At 46.3% G+C, this 20,235-nt stretch overlaps 1 long non-coding RNA gene across 2 annotated transcripts; it reads left to right on the plus strand.

Moving 5' to 3' along the window:
* The first annotated feature begins 133 nt into the window (after window positions 1-133).
* On the plus strand, window positions 134-19,140 carry LOC106965898 (uncharacterized). 2 transcript variants are annotated; one of them, XR_008298940.1, is made up of 4 exons: window positions 134-777; window positions 3,172-3,340; window positions 5,530-5,670; window positions 15,440-19,140. It is a non-coding gene; the product is annotated as an uncharacterized LOC106965898 (long non-coding RNA). The 2 variants fall into 2 exon arrangements; XR_003423331.2 differs by having other exon boundaries at window positions 134-603.
* The last annotated feature ends 1,095 nt before the right edge of the window (window positions 19,141-20,235 follow it).

Consider the following 20,235-nt stretch of genomic DNA (forward strand, 5'->3'; position numbering starts at 1 on the left):
TCCCGCCTGAGGCGGGCTGCGCGGCGCGGGCCCGACGGCGGCGGCGGCGGCGGCGAGGCGGGCGGGGCGGGGGCGGTGCCAAGCGGGGCCGGACCCCCGACCCCGCGCGCCCCGGCCGGGCCCCCGCCCCCCCCCCCGCCCGCCCGCCCGCCCAGCCGAGCACCGGGGAGGCCGCTCCCCGCGCCCTGGGCCTCTCGGCCTCCGCCGCGCCTCCCGGGCGGGGGCCTTGGGCAGGCGCCGCCGTCTCCCGCTAGAGGGACCCGGGCTGCCTCCGCGGCCGTGTCGCCCCAGCGGACGGCGAGCGCCTCCGGAGCCGGGACGGCGTCCTCGTCACTTGGGTCTGGCACGGAGTGGGGCCTAGCGAGGGGCTGCACACGGAGGGACGCCGCGGTGGCGCGGGCCAGGCGCTCAGCGGGTGCGCCCCAAGGGTCTGCGGGCCGCGGGGACTTGCTGGCGGGCCTGGAGGCGGGGGGCAGGCTGACGCGTCGCCTCTGGGAGAACCGGGAGACCCGCGGCGAGCAGAGTTGAGGACCGGCCAGCGGGGCGTCCCGGGGCTAGACCTGGGACATGTCCGAGTGACTGGGGGAGCCCCGGCCGTGCAAGGTGAGAACTCAGAGAAGCGGGCGGAAGGCCAGGCGGGTGACCGGCGGGACCTTCCCAGAGCCCAGCGCACCTGGGAACAGGCGGCGTTGAGGTGGCAGCTGGGTCAGGGTGCCTCCGACCGCGGACACCCACTGCTGAGCACGGAGACATTCCTTCTGAAGAACCAGGAAAGAGGTGCCAGTTTGCGAGAGGGGCGGAACTAACTTCCAGCCAGGGCCCGCTGTGCGCCAGGCACCGAGCTGAGCGCTCGGATAAGGAGTGCGCGGCGGCGAAGCGGTGAAGGCAGTAAAGAGTGATCTTTCCAGACGTTTGGCAGTGAGCCGGAGAGGCCTGTAGTTCAAGAGGTAGTAAGAGTAAAGGAGACAGGTGATTTCTTTCTCTTTCCCCCACCCCAGCCCCCTCACCCAGCATGAGGTGGAGCTCTCAAAAGAGCTGGGGGGGGGGGGGGGATAAGAGATGGGGTAATTAACGGCGCAAGATCTCAGAAAAGGAAAATGAGGAAGGGGTGGTGGAGAGGGAGGAAGAAATCAGAGAAGGGACACACCTCTTCCTACAAGACTTCAAGGATGCATGCATAAACAGAAATATTTTGAGATGGGGAGGAGGCCTACTGAGCCCTGCATGTTTCCATGCATCAGCTGCCTAGATGACCCTAAAGTCATCCATGGGCCTTCTGAGGTTACTGCCCTTTCAGACTTCAGCGCAACTGGCTCAGATCCCTATTCCTCTTAAAGTGGGAAACCCTGCCTACCTGCCAACATTTCCAATTCTCCTAATTATCCTATTGGCCCCAATTTTCTATTCCCGGTATTCCACTGTGCGCTTTTAGGAAATTTGTCACTATAGCCTGGATACCACCCCATCTATATTCCCCCCAAATATAGCACCATATGTGAAAACAAAGCACCCAGTGTTATATGACTGTTAAATAAATTATGGTTTATTTGTAACCATTAAAAATCATGTTGAAGAAAAGGATCGATGATACGGAAAATATCAGCAATTGAAAAGCACATCATAAGATAATACTAGCTTGTAATATATACACATACTATGCATATCACGTATAGATATCATGCTAGATTAAAAAAATGGGATTTTTATTTTCTGTGATGTCTTTTCTTGTTTTTACAGTACATGACTATTTCTCTTTAAATCAGGAAAAATGATATTTTAAAGCATTTTTAAGAAAGTTCTTTTTTTCTTTTTAAGATCTTTGCGGAGTTGAAAAGAGTTATTAGGAATCAAGGAAGGAGGGGAGCCTGGCTGGCTCAATCCATCTGAGGGTCATGAGTTCAAGCCCTACCTTGGGCATGGAGCCTACTTTAAAAAAAATGAAAAGAGGAATCAAGGAGACTGGATAGGGATCTTTGAAGGATGGAAGGGACTTAGGTCAGCACAGATGGGCTAGTTGAGGAGGCTGCCTTAGGCAGGAGGGACACAAAATGAGAACTGGAGGGAATAGTCCAGTAACAGTAGCAGGTCAGTTTCGTTGAAGCATAGGATTCAAGGGAGAGAAAAGTAGGAGACCCAGTCTGGAAAAATAAGATGGGACCGTAGTCCTAAATGCCACGGTGAACCCTTTGTGATTTGTGGCTGGCAAGAACCACTGGCCCTTGAGCTGTGCAGATGATAAATGTCAAAGTGAATTTTCCTGTAACCTCTTACTTAATGAGGTTCTGGATCTCAGCTCTTCTATCGTAATGATAGTTGGACATGTGATTGACTCAGAGCAGTGAGGCAGGGGCAACCGTATTTTGCATTCCAGCTGCTTACAGAATGAGAATTGGCCCTTGCTTCTCTGCCTGTTAATCACTACAATTTTTATTCACAAGGCACCAGATTTTCAGAGAGAACAGATTAGCAAAGAGCGAAGCTGAAAGGAAGAAATGTGCACCTTAAACCAGGGCTTTAAAAAAAAAAAAAAGGTTTTTTAGAACTTTCTGTGAGTTCCACAGATAAATGAGATCACACAGTATTTATCTTTTTCTCTGACTTATTTCACTTAGCATAATGCCCTCAAGGTCCATCCATGTTGTCACAAATGACAGTATTTCCTTCTCATATTGCTGACTAATGTTCTTTGCCAACGTTTTTGACTCTGACCTTCTATACGAAATATATTGCACATCTCAACCCAGAATAGACACACACATGTACACACCTCCGAGAAGTTTCATGAAGTATTACTGTTACTTTATGCACTGCTGGCTGAGACTTTCAGCTTCATGATTTTTATTTCTTTTGAAATACCGGTCAGAACCTACTACATTGATTTTACAACCCACTATAGGGTTACAAAATGCTTCAAAGGATGTTGAAAAGAGGCTAGACTATTCCCTGCTATGTTTTCAGTCCTCATTTAACTAGCCATACAGACTGTGACCTTAAGTTTGCCATGTTTACATGTCCCAGAAATCACCAGGACAGGTGAGACTCTCGGGATGTGGTGGGGGTGGGGATAGAAGGATTGGCACAAGCCATGTTTGTATTCCTCTTCCCTTCTTAGCAAATATTTCCTGACACCAGCATCTCTCAGCAGCTGTAAATGTGTTCTTCTTTGTCTAGCTTGAGATACAGTTTAAACTTCAGACAAGGCCGGACTACCCTGTAAACCAGAGACAACTTTTCATTTGAATGAACAGAATCACAGACTACAATGAAAGGGGGAAAAATGTATCTTGACTGTGACAGTACATAGAAGCTGTCTTACCACTGTTGGAATATCATAGAGACAGTAAGTACCACCCCTTTCTTCAAAGTCCAGAACCAATGAGGAGATGAAAATAACTCCATCACCAACAGAGCTGAACTGAAGAATGTGGCTTAGCTGATGACCCGTAGGCTTTTTAAGATTCCCTGAATTAAAATTCTCTCCCCCAAAACTCCAACCTTCACCTTGAGGGGGCCTAGCCACTTTAACTGTGTCTGCTTAGAGAAGATGGCACTCTCTGAGGGCAGGAAGATCCAAATTCACCAATTAGGTAAGTCGCTCCTTCTGGAAGACCCAGGATACATTCTCTCCTACCTGACCTCCTATGAAAACAAACAAGCAAACAAAGTTGGGGAATAAGGATTTATCCCTGCCCAAACAAACTGGATCTGACTCATTAGTTTGGCAGTTGAATGGGAAAGTGTATTAACACAGCAAATTATAAAAAATGGCAAATACATGCCTTAACATTTCATTTTCACTTAAAACCTATAAGGAACACCCATTTGCCAATCTTTTGATGCGAGCCAAACCTTTTCTTTGAGGAACAGTGCTGATTACAGTTTTCTTGAGCCCTATCTCACATAAAACCTATCTGTGGTATATTTTCTGTGCTTTCCAATTTATTTCTTTAATGTTGACTAAGGACTTGGGACGCCTGGGTGGCTCGATCTGTTAAGCGTCTGACTTCTGCTCAGGTCATGATCTCACAGTTCATGGGTTCGAGCCCTGCCTTGGGCTCTGTACGGACAGCTCAGAGCCTGGAGCCTGCTTCAGATTCTGTCCCTCTCTCTCTCTGTCCCTCCCCTACCTGCCTCTCTCTCTCTCTCTCTCTCTCTCTCTCTCAAAAATAGATAAACATTAAGAAATAATTTAAAGTTGCCTAAGGACTTAAAACATCTTGAAAAGCAATATAAGTGGAGGCTTTTTCTTTAAAAAAAAAAAATCCTTTGTAATTGTCTCACCCACACCTGGTTTGACAGTTTTCAACTGGTCATTAGCTAAACCTTCAACTGACATTTCATAGAAACAACTCTTTCTCTTTATACACATGCTTCATCAGTTTGTGTAACTTAAATTAATTACACTCTGGCATGCAGTGGTCATAAGCAAGTTTGGGACCAAACACAACAGACTCCCGTTAGGCATCTAACTCAACTAGTAGGAAGAAGTGTGTTGGAATTCCACAAATGAACTCATTAATCCAAAGCGTTCAGCAGGTGACAGGTAGTAGTCATTATGTTTAATCAGAGGGAATGGAACATGTTGATTCCAGAGAGTCCATTAAGAGAGCCATTAATGCTCATAGACCAGTATGACCGACTCTGTATGCGTATATCTTAACATTCTTCTTCCGTCACGGATCCATTTTATAATCCCCTCAAAATCACTGTCCCTCCACTCCCATTTGGCTAAACATGGCTTTAAATGGTTTAAGATTGGAATGGCTATCAAAGAAATTCAAATGGTAACATCACATACTGCATTAGCAAACTATATGTATCTTAAACACTTTCCAGTGCTAATAAGATGGTGTGATTGTATTCAGAAAAAGCTGTTGCAATGTGAATTGGTATAATCCTTTTAAGAAGCAGTTGACGCTACTTCTGAAGAGCCTTAAAAGAGATACAGCTCCCTTTTGATTCATCAATACCACTCCTAGAAACTTTTCCTTGGGAAGTAATCCTCCCCCAAAGAGAACGTCCACACTCACAATATGTGCTACTGCCTTTTTGTGATAGTGAAAGTTGAAGTAATTTACGGTGTGTAACATTGTGTAACTTACCACTGAGTAAGCAGAAAGGGGTAACTTGGAAAACACTTAATGACATATTATTTGGAAAAAAGATACAATTTGTTCTACCATACTAAGAACCTGAAACGGAATTGTATACTTTCCCCGGGTGAATTCTGTGAATCATATCTCAACTTTTTAAAAAAGATACAATTCTGTATTTTTGCTTTTGTATCAGCCAAGATCAGCAGGAAACAGATGGCCTACTCTGAAATGTGTAACTGAAGAGAGTTAATGAAGGGACAGTGTGCAAAGATGTGGGCACGTTTGAGGGAAGCCAACAAGGGGTAATGAAGCACCCCAGGGCTAGCAAAGAGAGGAAACCCAGGGCTAAGTGAGAACAATAGCTGATGGAAAGGGAAGGCCAATAGGAACGTACAGGAATACAGCCCTACCCCTGTCTCTCTCTTGCCCTCAGATCTCCTGTGCTGCCTCCCACTGGCTGAACCCAAGAGGAAGCCTAAGGGCAAGTGAGCCCTGATGACGTTGTCCTTCAAGGCCAGCCTCCGGAAAATGATGGAAGGTAGATCTGGAAGGACAAAGGCACAATATCTAGCAGGTATGTGATCCTATAACAACGTAAGAACTGTCTAAGCATGTGGCCAAGGATCTTAAGGGAACCCAGAAAACCAAGGATTCCAGAGATAAAAAGTGAAGGTAGCTAGAGAGCAGGGAGGGTAGGTGGAGGGAAGAGGAAAGGTTGTTAACTGAGGCTGAGACAAGGATGAGAGGCAGAAGCAGGCACATCTTATTTTTATTTTTATTTTTATTTTTGCCAAATACTTAGCTGGAGACTGAGCTCTGAAAGAGATTAAAAGGAGAGACAGGAGCTAAATTAGACTACTAGAGTGCTGGAAATTCTTCCCCTATTGGCTATTACCCTGTATTTCTCCTTCCTAGCTAAACTCCATGCCTTCAACAAATAATTGTTTAGTACCCATCATGTGCCGGGAACTGTTAGGCCCTGGGGATTGGGGAGGGAACAAAATTAACATCCTTGCTCTCCTGCAGTTTACATCCTGGTGGGGAGGAAGACAGACCATAGATAAGTAAATATGTCACGAGTGATAAGTGTTATAAAGAAAAACATGGGAGAGCAGGGAAATAAAATTCTGCCCATTCCACATCTTAAAAACCTCTTGGTTTAGACCACACACGCTCCTCCACACACACCAGAGCTCCTGAGTTTATTAAGCCGTGCACATCTCTCACCTGGACAAAGATCGTGACACCTTCCTGCCCCCAGCACCTTCCAAGCAGTCCTCCACTCTGCCATGAGAATCTTCCTGAAATGAATCACGTCAGTATCCTGCTTAAAACCCTCCAAGGCTCCTGTTTGCTTACAATGTGGAAAACCATCTCACCTCCTTACGACGCCGGACCTTTTTGAACCTTCTCGGTCCTTCACGCGCCTCTCCCTCTCCTACTCTCCTTTTCTACCCACACTAATTGTCTGTAGTTTACTGGCCACGCCACACTGTCTCTCATTCCCATATCTTTGTTCATGCTGCTCTTTCCACTTACAATGCCCTGCCATGCCCCCCACCTTCTCCCAAATTTGGCAACCCTGTCCTGATTCTTTTAACCCCATTAGCTGTCACGTCTTTGGTCAAACTTCCCTGCCCTTCCCAGGTGTGAGGGAGCATCTCCTAGCTCCCTCCTTCATGTTATCAGTGTATCTTATAGGTACCTATGAATATATTTATTATACCATATAATCTTATTTCTTAGACTTCAAGATGCTTTGGTTTAAATATAATCCATGGGTCGAACCCCTTCATTGGTTCATGCCCGACCCTCTTTTGTTACTGATCATCCACTGTAAAAGTTAGAATTGACAACTTACACATATCCCCCCCCCCCCAAACCCAACGGTTAATCTTGTGTTTGTTATTTTCTTGCTCCTAAAAATAGTTTTATCTAGAAAATAAATATATTATCAAAAATTAATTTTAAAAATTACCCTGACTCTGATATCATGTCTATGTGAAATCTAAAAAACAATAGATGAACAGGGGTGCCTGGGTGCCTCAGTCGGTTAAGCATCCAACTTCGGCTCAGGTCGTGATCTCACAGTTTGCGAGTTTGAGCCCCATGTCGGGCTCTGTGCTGACGGCTCAGAGCCTGGCGCCTGCTTCAGATTCTGTGTCTCCCCCTCTCTCTGCCCCTCCCCTGCTCATGCTCTGTGTCTCTCTGTCTCTCAAGAATAAATAAATGTTTAAAAAATTTATTTAAAAAAATAGATGAACAAACAAAAAGCAGAAACAGACCCCTAAATATAGAGAAGGAACCAGTGGTTGTCAGTAGGGCGGGGGGAGGAAGGTGGGCAAAATAGATGAAGGGGAGAGAGAGGGCCAGGCTTTCAGCTGCGGGATGAATAAGTCATGGGGACGAAAGGGACGTAGTCAATGGCATTGTAATAGCCTTGTGTGGTGACAGATGGTAGCTACATATTTGTGCCGAGTGGAGTGAAGTATAGAGCTGTTGAATCACTATGTTGTCCACCTGGAATTAATTTAACCTGGCGCACCAGCTACACGTCAATTTTAAAAATTACCCCAGCTTTATAAAAATTTAAAGTTAAAAAGTCTTGCTTTTTACAAAGGTTGAAGGGCGCCTGGATGGCTCAGTCAGTTAAGCATCCAACTTCGGCTCAGGTCGTGATCTTATGGCTCTTGCGTGCCAGCCCCTCCTCAGGCTCCCTCTTGTCAACATGGAGCCTGCTTCGGATCCTCTGTCTCCCCCTCTCTCTTTCAAAACTAAATAAACATTAAAAACATTTTTTAAAGTTGAGATTGAATGTGTTTATATATACTTTACAGCTATATATATTTCCTCTTGTGAAATATCTGTTCGTATCTTTCTGCCCATTTTCTTTTTTTTTTTTTTTTGTCCTTTTCTCATTAACTTTCCGGATTTCCTGATGTGTTCTTTTAATAATCCTTTCCAGTTTTTTTCCCCCTTAGAATTCAAGTACACAGAACAAGTTTAATTTCTAGAAATTTATGTCTATATATTTACATAAACACTTAAGTATATATTTTTGTGTATGCAAACCTGCATGCATATTCCCAAAGCATGTATCTTAGTTATTTTCTTTACTTTTTTTAATTTTTAAAAATGTTTATTTATTTTGAGAGAGAGAGAGACAGAGACAGAGCGCAAGCGGGGGAGGGGCAGAGAGAGGGGGAGACACAGAATCCGAAGCAGGCCCCAGGCTCCAAGCTGTCAGCACAGAGCCCCATGCGGTGCTTGAACCCACAAACCCTGAGATCATGACCGGAGCCACCCTGGTGCCCCTAGTTGGTTTCTTCATTAAAGAGCATTGTTCCCTACATAATATCCTGGGACTTCTTTTTACTTTCCGTGTTATTTTCTTAAGATTTATCTGGGCCTGCTGCATGTAACCGAGTTTATTTGCATTGTGGCCGCTGTAGATTGTTCTGGAGTGTGAATATACTAGTATGACTTTGCCTCTCGATGCAGAGTCTCTTAGCACCCTGTGTTCTTCCCCTTGGCCCGTCTCAGGTCTTAGGCAAACATATGGTGGCCAGTTTCGTGAGCTCCCAACACTGACAATTCCCGATGCGAGCCTTAGGCCTTGGGTGTCTCTAGTTTCTGCTTCAGGCCCTTCTGTGCCACAAGAGCCTTCTCGGCAGCCCGGCAGGCACAGCCTGAAAGTGAGGAGAGCTAACCCTTGACCAAAGGGGGATGTGAGCCAAGAGATAAATGCCCCAGGCTCCCATCCTTCGGATGAACAATCCTGGGAGGCATTCTGTACACCTCTCAGAGGCGTCCGTGGAATCTCATGCCCCGTGTCAGCCTCCCTTCCTGCTCTGCCTCACCCTTCTCTCCTTCCCTCCCGAGGCCCGAGATCACTTCCCAGATAAACAACCTGCACCCGAGTCCTCGACCCCATCTTTGCTTTTGAGGAACTCAAGCTAATACAACCGATGCTCTGATCATGGACGTTCGCGTTGTTGCAGGTTTTTGCTTTCGCAAAAGTGCTGCCAAGAAGATGTGTGTAAAACCCACGGGTGCACAAGTGCAGGAACTTCTCTTGTGTATTTATGTAAAGTAGAAATGCTGGGTCAAAGACTAAAGTCAACTTTCAACTCTGCAGTTTCAATTCCAAACTGTTTACCAAAGTGCTTTTTACCGATTCACAGTTTCAGCGTCATCTATGGGAGCCCATTGTTCCCCCACATCCTCGCCAACACTTGGGATTGTCAGATTTCTTAATCTTCACCACCCAAGTGGATATCAAATGGAATCGCATTGCGGTCTCAATTTTTACTTCTTGACGATTCATGAGATTGAACCTGTCTTCATATATTTATTGACCATAAATGTTTCATCTTCCGGGAAATGTCTATTGTGCCCACTTTTCTACTGGTTGATTGTCCCTTCCTCCTTAATTTTACTAATTCTTTTTTTGTTTTATTTGTTTTTATCTGCTGACTTAATCTCTACCCCCAACGTGGGACTCGAACTCACAATCCTGAGATCAAGAGCCACACATGCCACAGGCTGAGCCAACCAGGTGCCCCTAATTTTACTAATTCTTGGACACAGTCCCCCCCTTGGCACTCAGGTGCTCCTAATTGAATTAATCATAGTCTTTACCTGATAAGACCTTTTTCCTGGTTACAAAATTAAGGCATGCTTGTTGGAAAAGAAACATGTAAAGAATACAGACACATTGAGCTTAGAGAAGGTCTGCTTTGTATTGGCTCCACCCCACCTCTAAGTGGGAATAACTCCCACAAATGTGTCATCCCTTATTTTGGGGACTTTGTTTTCACATATGTCTCCCAAACTAGACAGTTTCCCACAAGTAAGGACTCTGTTGTAGTCATCCCTGTATTCTCAGCCCCAGGCAAAGTCCTGGCTTAGCTCAGGAATGTAACACATCCTTGTCGGAGGAGCTGCCGAAAGGTGTGTTCGAACAGAAGTTTTAAAGGTACAAGACTTCAGCTTGGCTGGACAGATGATTCAAGTCGGAGAAAAATGGAAGGGAGGTACTGGTAAAATGTCCTGGGGTTTGATTACTTAAAGTCTCAGCCGTTGGGCCGAAGTGTTTGATTCTTATCTTGGAGGCAGCCAGCTGAGGAAGCACTCAAGGCTTCTTCAGGTGCAGGGAAGTTATTTGTTCTTATGTTTTTATCAGCAGCAGAATTAAAACATTGACAATTGAGTCATCTAACGGCAGTGCACCAGACATAAGGGAGGAGTTTGGGGAAAATAAAACCAAAGACAGAGAAATGAATGAATCAAGAAGTTATGAACTTTTTTTTGGCGGGGGGGGGGGGGGGGGGACAAAGACTCCTATGAAAAATTCACGAAAACTACACCTTCTTTCAGAAAAATAGACATAGACCTCAGCCCCTGCCCTTTAAAAAAAAAAATAAGAGGGGCGCCTGGGTGGCTCGGTCAGTTAAGCATCCGACTTCGGCTCAGGTCATGATCTCACGGCCCGTGGGTTCGAGCCCCGCGTCGGGCTCTGTGCTGACAGCTCAGAGCCTGGAGCCTGTTTCGGATTCTGTGTCTCCCTCCCTCTGTGACCCTCCCCCGTTCATGCTCTGTCTCTCTCTGTCTCAAAAATAAATAAATGTTAAAAAAAAATTTTAAAAATAAGATTTTATTTTTAAGTAATCTCCACATCCAATGTGGGGCTTGAACTCACAACCCCAAGATCAAAAGTCGCACGCTTCACCAACTGAGCCAGCCAGGTGCCCCTGGCCCCTGCACTTTATAAGAACCTTTGATCAGTGGGTGATTTTTTTTTTAATGTTTATTTATTTTTGAGGGGGGAGAGGCCAGGGAGTGGGGAGAGAGAATCTGAAGCGGGTTCCACGAGGATAGCACCGAGCCCGAAGCGGAACTGGAACTCACGAACTGTGATACCATGACCTGAGCTGAAGTCGGATGCTTCACTGATGGAGCCACCCAGGCGCCTGATGATTAGTTGGTTATTCTCAGACCGAGAGATTAAGAACCTGAACCATGGCGACAGTATGTGTCCATTCATTCAAACATGGTGGTCTGTCTCCTACTATATGCGAGGCACCGTAGTGTGCTGGGCACACGCACCATCCAGTTTGAGGCATGGAGTAGCGTGGCATGGGGGTCAGCAGCACAGACTCTGAGCCCCGCTGGCTGGTTTCAAACCCCTGCCGGGTGACCTTGGCTAATTTGCTAAATCCACCTGCACCCTGCAGGTGTTTCACAGAGATGGTACTATCTTCACCCTCATCATTAAGAGAATCCTACATCCCAATAAAACACTTAGAATTCAAGGCATGGAGGGAGCCCTCGGCAGAGCCTTAAGGCAGAAACCGGAGCTGAGAGCAAAAGGAGGAAGCACAGAGCATGGGCTCGAATTCAAGATCTTTGGCCAAAATGGAGGAAGGAAGAGAAAGCAGTAACTAGAGGGGGAAGTGAGGGCAAGGAAGAATTTTTTTTCTTTTTTTTTTTTTAAGATGGGCGAGATCCTAAATGCTGCCGGGAGGAAATAGTGGAGTGGGAGAGGCTGAAGCCAAATCACTGATGATCTGTTCTTTCCCCTAAAGGTGCCCAGGTGGCAGAGAGGAAGGTTCCAGGGCAGAGGTGGAGGGTCTGGCTTTAGCTGGGAAGCCACTTCCGCTCATGCGCTGGAAGGGAGGAGTTTACTGCGGTGTGGCTGCAGGTGCAGGCTGGCCAGGGAGGAGGAGTGTCACCATACCACCTGTGGTGGAGGGGAGGGGAGGGGAGAAGGGGCTGGCGGGAGGTCTGAGGACAGAGGACAAGTCGTGACTTTATTTTAAAGAGGGGACAGGCAGTGAGCAGAGCAGGTGACAAGATTGCCAGAGATCATTCAGGGCTCATGACTTTATAGGGATTCTGATCTGCCTGGTTGGGAAACTTCAGGAGGTCATCAGAGCTACGGGGCAAGAAATGCATCTAAAGAAGGGGCGGCGAGGGGCGCCTGGGTGGCTCGGTCGGTTAAGCGTCTGACTTGGGCTCAGGTCACGATCTCACAGCTCATGAGTTCAAGCCCCACATCAGGCTCAGCGCTGACAGCTCAGAGCTTGGAGCCTGCTTTGGATTCTGCGTCCCCCTGTCTCTTTCTGCCCCTCCCTCGTTCATGCTCTGTCTCTCAAAAACAAACATTAAAAAAAATATTAGAAAGAAAGAAAGAAGGGGTGGCGGGTGCTGAGTGAAGTCGGGAAGAACGGGACGGACAGGTGACCGCTGGACTTGCCAACCGACCGGTCGCTGCTCAAGCAGTGTTTTGAGGGTCACTATAGCGTCAGAGCACATGACACATGACAGAGAAGAAAAGAAAGAAAGAAGAGCAAGGCAGTAAACTACCCGCGATCCAAGAACTGATGCTGAAATGAAGGGGAAAGTAAGACATTAACCAGAGAAAGAGTCAAATGAGGCATATTTTTCTTTCTAAAAGTCAGGAAAGGTACACATGTTATATACATATATATATACATATTTTATATACATATACATATATGTAATTTTTTAAGGCAGCTATTGTAGGTGCTGGCAGGAGAGGGAGGAACAAGGTCCCAGGTCCCAGAGGTATGATCAAGCATAATATGGTAATAAACAGCTCCTCTGGGCCAGGTGTTTTCCATAAGACCATGTTACCCCCCCATACAGAGGCTCAGAGAAGTTAAAGGCTCCCCTTGGGTCGGGGAGAAACAGAGTCTCGAAGTTATTCACCCCAAATCACACTGCTAACATGTGACAGAGCCAGGGTTTAAACCCAGGTCATATGACTCCAAAGTGCCAACGCTTACTGACCCTACACCACAGACAGGAAGAAAAGCTGAGACTCCTGAAGAGGAGGAGTTATTTCTGCCAGCGCCGAGGAAAGGAAAAGACTTGGAAGAGATGTGTGTGCTTGAGATTTGTGTTTATTTAGAATTCTTCTCCTTCCCACTCACATGGAGAAGCATAGAAGCATATGGACTTTTAAAGTTGGCACGATTGAAAAAGCCTCGCTTTATACATAGAGGAAAACTTGAGCCAGAGAACTGAGCCGACCTTTCTGTAGCGAGAGAATTCGTTGGCTGTGGCCAAGAAAGTTACAGTTGAAGACCCAGGACAGTTGTGTGACCAACTGATTCACCCAACCCTCTACCCAGGTGGTTGCTTCGTGGAAGAAGTGATCCTCCCTTAATTCGGGAGAACGGAGGGGAAACAGTTTGCATATGTTGACAGGCTGTTTATTATAGTTACTGACTTGAGGCATTCTGTGGTGTCTTTTTCATCTCTCAATATTTTCTGATAGGTGATTTCAAAGTAACTGCCTATAGGACAGACCTCGTTTCTTTTTGCCAAACTTCCACACGCGCGGAACACGGAGAAAACCAAAAACAAACCAGAGCCCAGAGGGAAGCGTGTAGAGTTATGTTCAGGTCGCAAGTCAGGGCCAGAGACAGAAACTGAGAGCTGTGGTAAGTATCTGGGCAAACAGGACCCAAGGTCAGGACACAGGGAGCAGACCCTGCTGCCTCACCACAGTGCTAGCCCCAGAGGTCACACCAAAGGCAGTGGAGAAAACGCCAGGGTTCAAAGGCATCTAGCAAACCAGGAAAGCACTGAAAAAAACAGCTCTGAGCAGAAAGGAGGTAGCCGCCTGACCCCGCTTGCAAACTAACCTCTCTATGCCCACAAATGCAATTTAACGAAAAAGGTTTTTTTAATGTTTATTTTTGAGACAGAGACAGAGCATGAGTGGGAGAGGGTAGAGAAAGAGGGAAACAAGCTCCAGGCTGAAGCAGGCTCCAGGCTCTGAGCTATCAGCACAGAGCCCGACACGGGGCTCAAACCCACAGACTGTGAGATCATGACCTGAGCCCAAGTCAGACGCTTAACCTACTGAGCTACCCAGGCACCCCCACAAATACAATTTTAAATCATCTAGAAGCCCTATTAAAACCAGTGAAAAGAAACAAGTGAAATCAAATTTAATATATTTTCTTTAACTTAATATATCAGAATTACTATTATTTCAACTTGTAATCAATATGACCAATAGTTTAAATTCCTTTTGTCATGCTAACTCCTCAAGATCCAGAATGTGCCTTGTACTAGTACATCTCAATCCAAACTAGCCCCCCTTTGAGTGCTCAGTGACCCATGTGGCTACTGGCCTTTGTGTCAATGAACACAGGGTTAGAGAAAACCGTACTTAACATTCTGGCATTGACATATTTTGCCTATATCGTGGTTTTTTTTTTTTATTTTACCTTTCTTTCTTTTAAAACATGTTGAATTTGGGAAGGGCTGGGTTTTTTCTAAGTCTATATAATTTGAGAGATAGAGAACATGCATAAGTTGGGGAGGGGCAGAGAGCGAGAGGGAGAGAGCGAGAATCCCAAGTAGGCTCTGCACCATCGGCAAGGAGCTAGATGTAGGGCTTAAACTCACGAACCATAAGGCTGTGACCAGAGCTGAAGTTAGATGTTTAGCCGTGTAACCGACTGAGCCACCCAGGCACCCCAGGGCTGGGTTTTTAAGGAAGTGGGAGAAAACTTAGATCCTGAGTCTCTAGTGTGAAAATTTTTTTTAATGTTTATTTTTGAGAGAGAGCATGCATGAGCAGGGGAGAGACAGAGAAGGAGGGAGTCACAGAATCCGAAGCAGGCTCCAGGCTCTGAGCTGTCAGCACAAAGCTGGACATGGGGCTCAAGCTCACGAACCATGAGATGGTGACCTGAGCTGAAGTCAGACGCTTAACCGCCACCCAGGCGCCCCCCTAGTTTGAAATTTTAAATGTTCCCATTATGGCTCTCCTAATCCATTTCCATCCTATCCTTGAGAGATGACTTCTTTTTTTTTAAGCCTCATGGTGCAGTGAACTGCTTAGAAAGATAAAAAGACAGGAAATGTCATGCAGGTGGATACCTGCTACCAAGCATTCATTCCTTCTGTTCATTCACTAGTTCACATTCGTTCTTAACAGTTACTACACATCAACTATAGGTCAGGGACTGTGCCTGGGGTTAGTCTTCCAGGCATAGTCTCTGGCTTGTGAGAGAGACAGTTTAGCAGAAAACCCAGAGAAAACATTACAGTAAAATGTACTAAGTGTTGGGGCTCCTGGGTGGCTCAGTCGGTTTAGCATCCAACTTCGGCTCAGGTCACGATCTCGTAGTCTGTGAGTTCGAGCCCCGTGTCGGGCTCTGTGCTGATGGCTCGGAGCCTGGAGCCTGCTTCGGATTCTGTGTCTCCCTTTCTCTCTGCCCCTCCCCCACTCATGCTCTGTCTTTCTGTGTCTCAAAAATAAAGAAATATTAAAAAAATTTTTTTTTTTTTTGACGTAGTGAGCATTGTGATAGGGGAAGTATGAGGAGCTGAGTGGCCGCCTGGGAGAATAATGGACTCCATCTCCGGAGATAAGGGAAGGCTTCAGGGGTGGAGGAAGGAAGGAAGATTGAAGGAACAACAGGTAAGCAACAGGGAGAAGGGAGAGCTGAAAAATGCTTGGGACTGAAAGAGCAGCTGTAGGGAAGGCCCAGAGGCCTTTTGTGGAACCCAAAGCGGTTCCCTGTGGCTGGGGCCTCTGGGGTGAGAGGGGACACTGGCATCAGGCATTACTCCTCAGGGCTGTGCGGTTAATGGTGGGAGCTACGAGGCAGGATGTTGACAAATTGGGAATAGGCCGGCCCAAGACAGGAAGTACTCCTCCCTGAAAATATTCCTTCACCAGTTCAGTTCAAGTTCACTGGTTACACACTCAAATGGGTTAATGAGCTGTTCTTTCTTTCTTCTTTTTTTTTACTCTTTGTTTTTTCAATTCCAGTATAGTTAACATACAGTGTGATATTAATTTCAGGTGTGCAATAGAGTGATTCAATACTTTCATCCATCACTCAGTGCTCATCATGATACATGTACTCTTTTTTTTCTTTTAAGTTTATTTATTTACTTAGAGAGAGAGCGAACAGGGTAAGGGCAGAGAGAGGGAGAGAGAGAATCACAAGCAGACTCCACATGGACAGTGTGGAGCCCAATGCGAGGCTTGAACTCATGAACTGTGAGATTACAATCTGAGCCAAAACCCAGAGTTGAACGCTTAACCAACTGAGCCATCTAAGCACCCCTCTTTTTTTTTTAATGTTTATTTATTTATTTTGAGAGAGAGAGAAGGAGGGGGGAGGAGCAGAGAGAGAGAGAGAAAGAGAATCTTAAGCAGGCTCTGTGCTGACAGTGCAGAGCCCGACACAGGACTCGATCTCACAAACCATGAGATCATGACCTGAACAGAAATCAAGAGTTGGATACCTGACTGAGCCACACGATACACGTACTCTTAATCTCCTTAACTATTTCCCCCACCCCTGCCACCCCCCTCCCCTCTGGTGACCACCTGTTTATTCTCTACAGTGAAGAGTCTGTTTTCTGGTGAGCTGTTCTTTATAAAAGCAAGAGTCTCTCGTACAGTGATTACTCTCTTTTCAGATTATGTCAGGCTATGAAGACTTCTTCTTGATTCAGAAAACTGAACACGGTTGAAGTTCCGTGTAATAGAAGTCATATAAAAGTGCATATAAAATACAGGCGTGGAACAATGAACGGGTGTTAGCTCTGCCCCGGGGAGGTCTGGCTAAGCTTCCCACAACAGATGACACTTAAACAGGGTCTGGAAGAAGAAGCATAGTCAGGCCTCCAAATGGACGGACATTCTGATAATGACAATAGTATTTACTAAGTGTCAGGAACTATTTTTGTGGTTTACATTCTAAGCTTACTCTATCTCCATAATAATAATAATAATAATAATAATAATAATAATAATAATAAAACACTAGATACCACCATCCCTGTTTACAGGTGAAGAAACTGAGGCACAGAGACGTAAAGTGACTCTAACGTGACTTGTCTAGAGTCACACAGTTTGGAAGGGGTATAGTGTGGCTCCAGAGTTTACCTCATTAACCAACCCCCCCTCCCATTGTATTTGAACATGCCTGGATTATAGGGTGAGGGATTAGCAAGGAACGTCAGATCAAACCGTTGAGGGAAGCAGTGGCCGCATCAGGCAGAGTTTCAGCAGCAGCCCCTTGAAGACAGGTTACATAGCAGCCTTTAGGTAAATGGTTTTTTTTTTTATGACTTGAGTGCATATATAAATGATTGCTAATGATCATATTTTTGAATGTGGTTGCATTAAGAAAACATTATATCCAAATCCAGATTTACACAAACCACATTTCCAGTGGCGATTCACTGCCTCAACAGATTCCCATCGGATCCTTTAAAACATCAAGAGGATGTAGGCAGGCCGGACCGAAGGACGCAGAGTGGGTCCCGCAGGACCAGCCAAGAGGGTCTCTGGCTTCGTGCAGGATAGAAAACAAACACGGGCCGGGAGGAAGTAAAAGCAGAGTTTACTGAATAGTGTAAATGACAGACTATAGCAGACGAAGGTCTGGGAGAGTCAGGAAGGAAAGGAGAGGGAGTCTCTTCCTCGCTGGGGTTTACGGGTTTAGATTGGAAAGGGGTCCGGGGCACATGTTCCTTCAGGAATCCAGGGAAGGGACCGCTCGAAGCCAAGTGCAGGTGGACAATAGGTGTTATTTCATAAATAACTGGAGGTAGGAGGTGTGGATGCCACCATGGGCTGAGGTTTGTTCGAAGCTAATGTCCTGGAACGTGTTTGGGATCCAGGCTTTTAGATGTTATCAGGCGTTTGGGGGCCTAGGACAAAACTCAGAAAATGATTAACTTTCTTGCTTCCCTCTCCGAGTGGGAACACAGCTTCTTTGGTTGATTCGGACGCAAGGTGAGATACAGAACATGAATAAATAGGGGCTAGCAGAAAAACAGCAGAGGGAGAGCCTTTCTAAACATGGAGTCCCTCTGGTTTCCCCATGATTAACTGTAAAACTGCAGAAGCTCAAAAGGCAGCTCATCAGCGATGGAGGAGGTGTGAGCCCTCCTTAGACGAGAGGGGCTCAGGTCGTCCCCACACTCTCAAATCTTCACCCGCAGGACCTCCACAGTCACAACACACGCTCTCCTATCTGAGAACCAGTAGAACAAACAGCAAGCTCCCTTTCCTCGTTTAGCCAGGGCACAATGGCCAAACAGGAAACTGGTGTCCCCTCACCCCCGCCCCCACAGCATATACACGCCTACCAACTCACAAGGCTGGCATTTCCTTCTCCCAGCTGCCCCAGCAGCTGTCCAGGACTTTTTAAAGAGAGCTCTCCAAAAGCCTCCCAGGGAGATGTGACTGACTCTAGTAATCTCTCTGCATAGAAGGCACCTTTAATTGGGGGAATGAGATTTCTTCCCAACAGCCCATGTTGCACAGAACCGCTGCATCTTTTAAAACCAGGCTTTCTGATGTCCAGAGCCACCAAGCAGAAAGTCTCCTCTCTTTAGCCCCTGACTTGACCTAGAAGAGGCTGGCTGGGTGTGTCCTTCCAGCAAACCCAGAGAGATCCTTTCAGGAGGTGGCACCAGGGAAGAGCCAGGCCACACCGAAAAGTGTGGCCTGTGCACTGGTTTGTCTAGATACTCCCGGACCACTTCCTTTCCTGACAGGGCTATACAGGAACCTTCTCCTTCCACCCACCATTTCCTTCATTGGGAAGGTCGAGGAGAAACTGGTAAGATCATGGTTATTTTGGGTGGTGGCCTCGGGGCGGGGGGGGGGGGCTCAATCAGTTGAGCGTCCGACCTTGGCTCAGGTCACGATCTCACGGTTTGTGGGTCGGAGCCCCACGTCGGGCTCTGTGCTGACAGCTCGGAGCCTGGAGCCTGCTTCGAATTCTGTGTCTCCTGCTTTCTCTGCCCCTCCCCCGTTCATGCTCGCTCTCTCTCTCTCTCTCTCTCTCTCTCTCTCAAAAATAAATACACATTAAAAAAAGAGAGAGAGTTAACTTGGGGCACATAGCTGGCTCAGATGGAAGACCATGAGACTCTTGATCTCAGGGTTGTGAGTTCGAGCCCCACTTTTGGTACAGAGATTACTTAAATAAATAAATACAAATAAACTTAAAAAAAAAAAAAAAAAGACTTAACTCATTGGCCCAAATCACACAGCTAGTGAGTGGTTGATCTGTGATTTAAAGCCAAGTGGGAGGGGCGCCTGGGTGGCGCAGTCGGTTGAGCGTCCGACTTCTGCCAGGTCACGATCTCACAGTCCGTGAGTTCGAGCCCCACGTCAGGCTCTGGGCTGATGGCTCGGAGCCTGGAGCTGTTTCTGATTCTGTGTCTCCCTCTCTCTCTGCCCCTCCCCCATTCATGCTCTGTCTCTCTCTGTCCCAAAAATAAATAAACATTGAAAAAAAAAATTAAAAAAATAAATAAATAAAGCCAAGTGGGTCTAACTCAACTTCTATAAGAAGATGTTTCCTTCAGGCAGGCCGGCAGTCTATATATGAAAGAAAATACCGGCCATGCCCTTGTGATTGATGGGGTCTAAAAGACTTTTATGTTGGGAAGATGTGCAGCCCAGCGAGGAGCGAACATAGCATGTCAGAGTCCCTCATTTGGAAAATTTAATGGCTTAGGCTTTATGTCTTCATCTCCTCTGGAATCATCTGTCCTAAATATCTGAATCATTTTCATAAGACACACTGTTTCCACTGTAACACTGCAGGGAAACTTCATGAAGCGTTTCCATACCCACCCAGTTTATATTATTCTGTCTAGGTCCTGTTTCTCCTTACTGGATTCTTTTCATCCCAATTACTTGTTGCTCAGTCTGTCTGAGCAACAGACTCAAGACCGTAAGCTCCCAGGAAGAAAGCACCCCACACCTAACCCCATTTCTGGTTTGTGCTGGACATTATGTTTCCCCTTCCACGTGTGATGCCGGCCCAACTGTGGCCCAGTTGAAAGTCTCCTTTGACCAAAGCAGTGTCTGAAAGATCCTTTCTCCTCTCTGACTTTCTATAGAATGTATAGGCTGACCGTTATGCCTTAACTTTTTGTTTCCTTTCTTTTTTTTTAAATCTTTATTTATTTTTGAGAGAGAGAGAGAGAGAGAGAGCATGCACACAAGCAGGGAAAGGGCAAAAAGACAGGCAGAAAGACACAGAATCCTAAGCAGGCTCCAGGCTCTGAGCTGTCAGCACAGAGCCCGACATGGGGCTCGGACCCACGA

The sequence above is a fragment of the Acinonyx jubatus genome, chromosome B3 (genome assembly GCF_027475565.1).
Source record: "Acinonyx jubatus isolate Ajub_Pintada_27869175 chromosome B3, VMU_Ajub_asm_v1.0, whole genome shotgun sequence".
NCBI lineage: Eukaryota > Metazoa > Chordata > Mammalia > Carnivora > Felidae > Acinonyx > Acinonyx jubatus.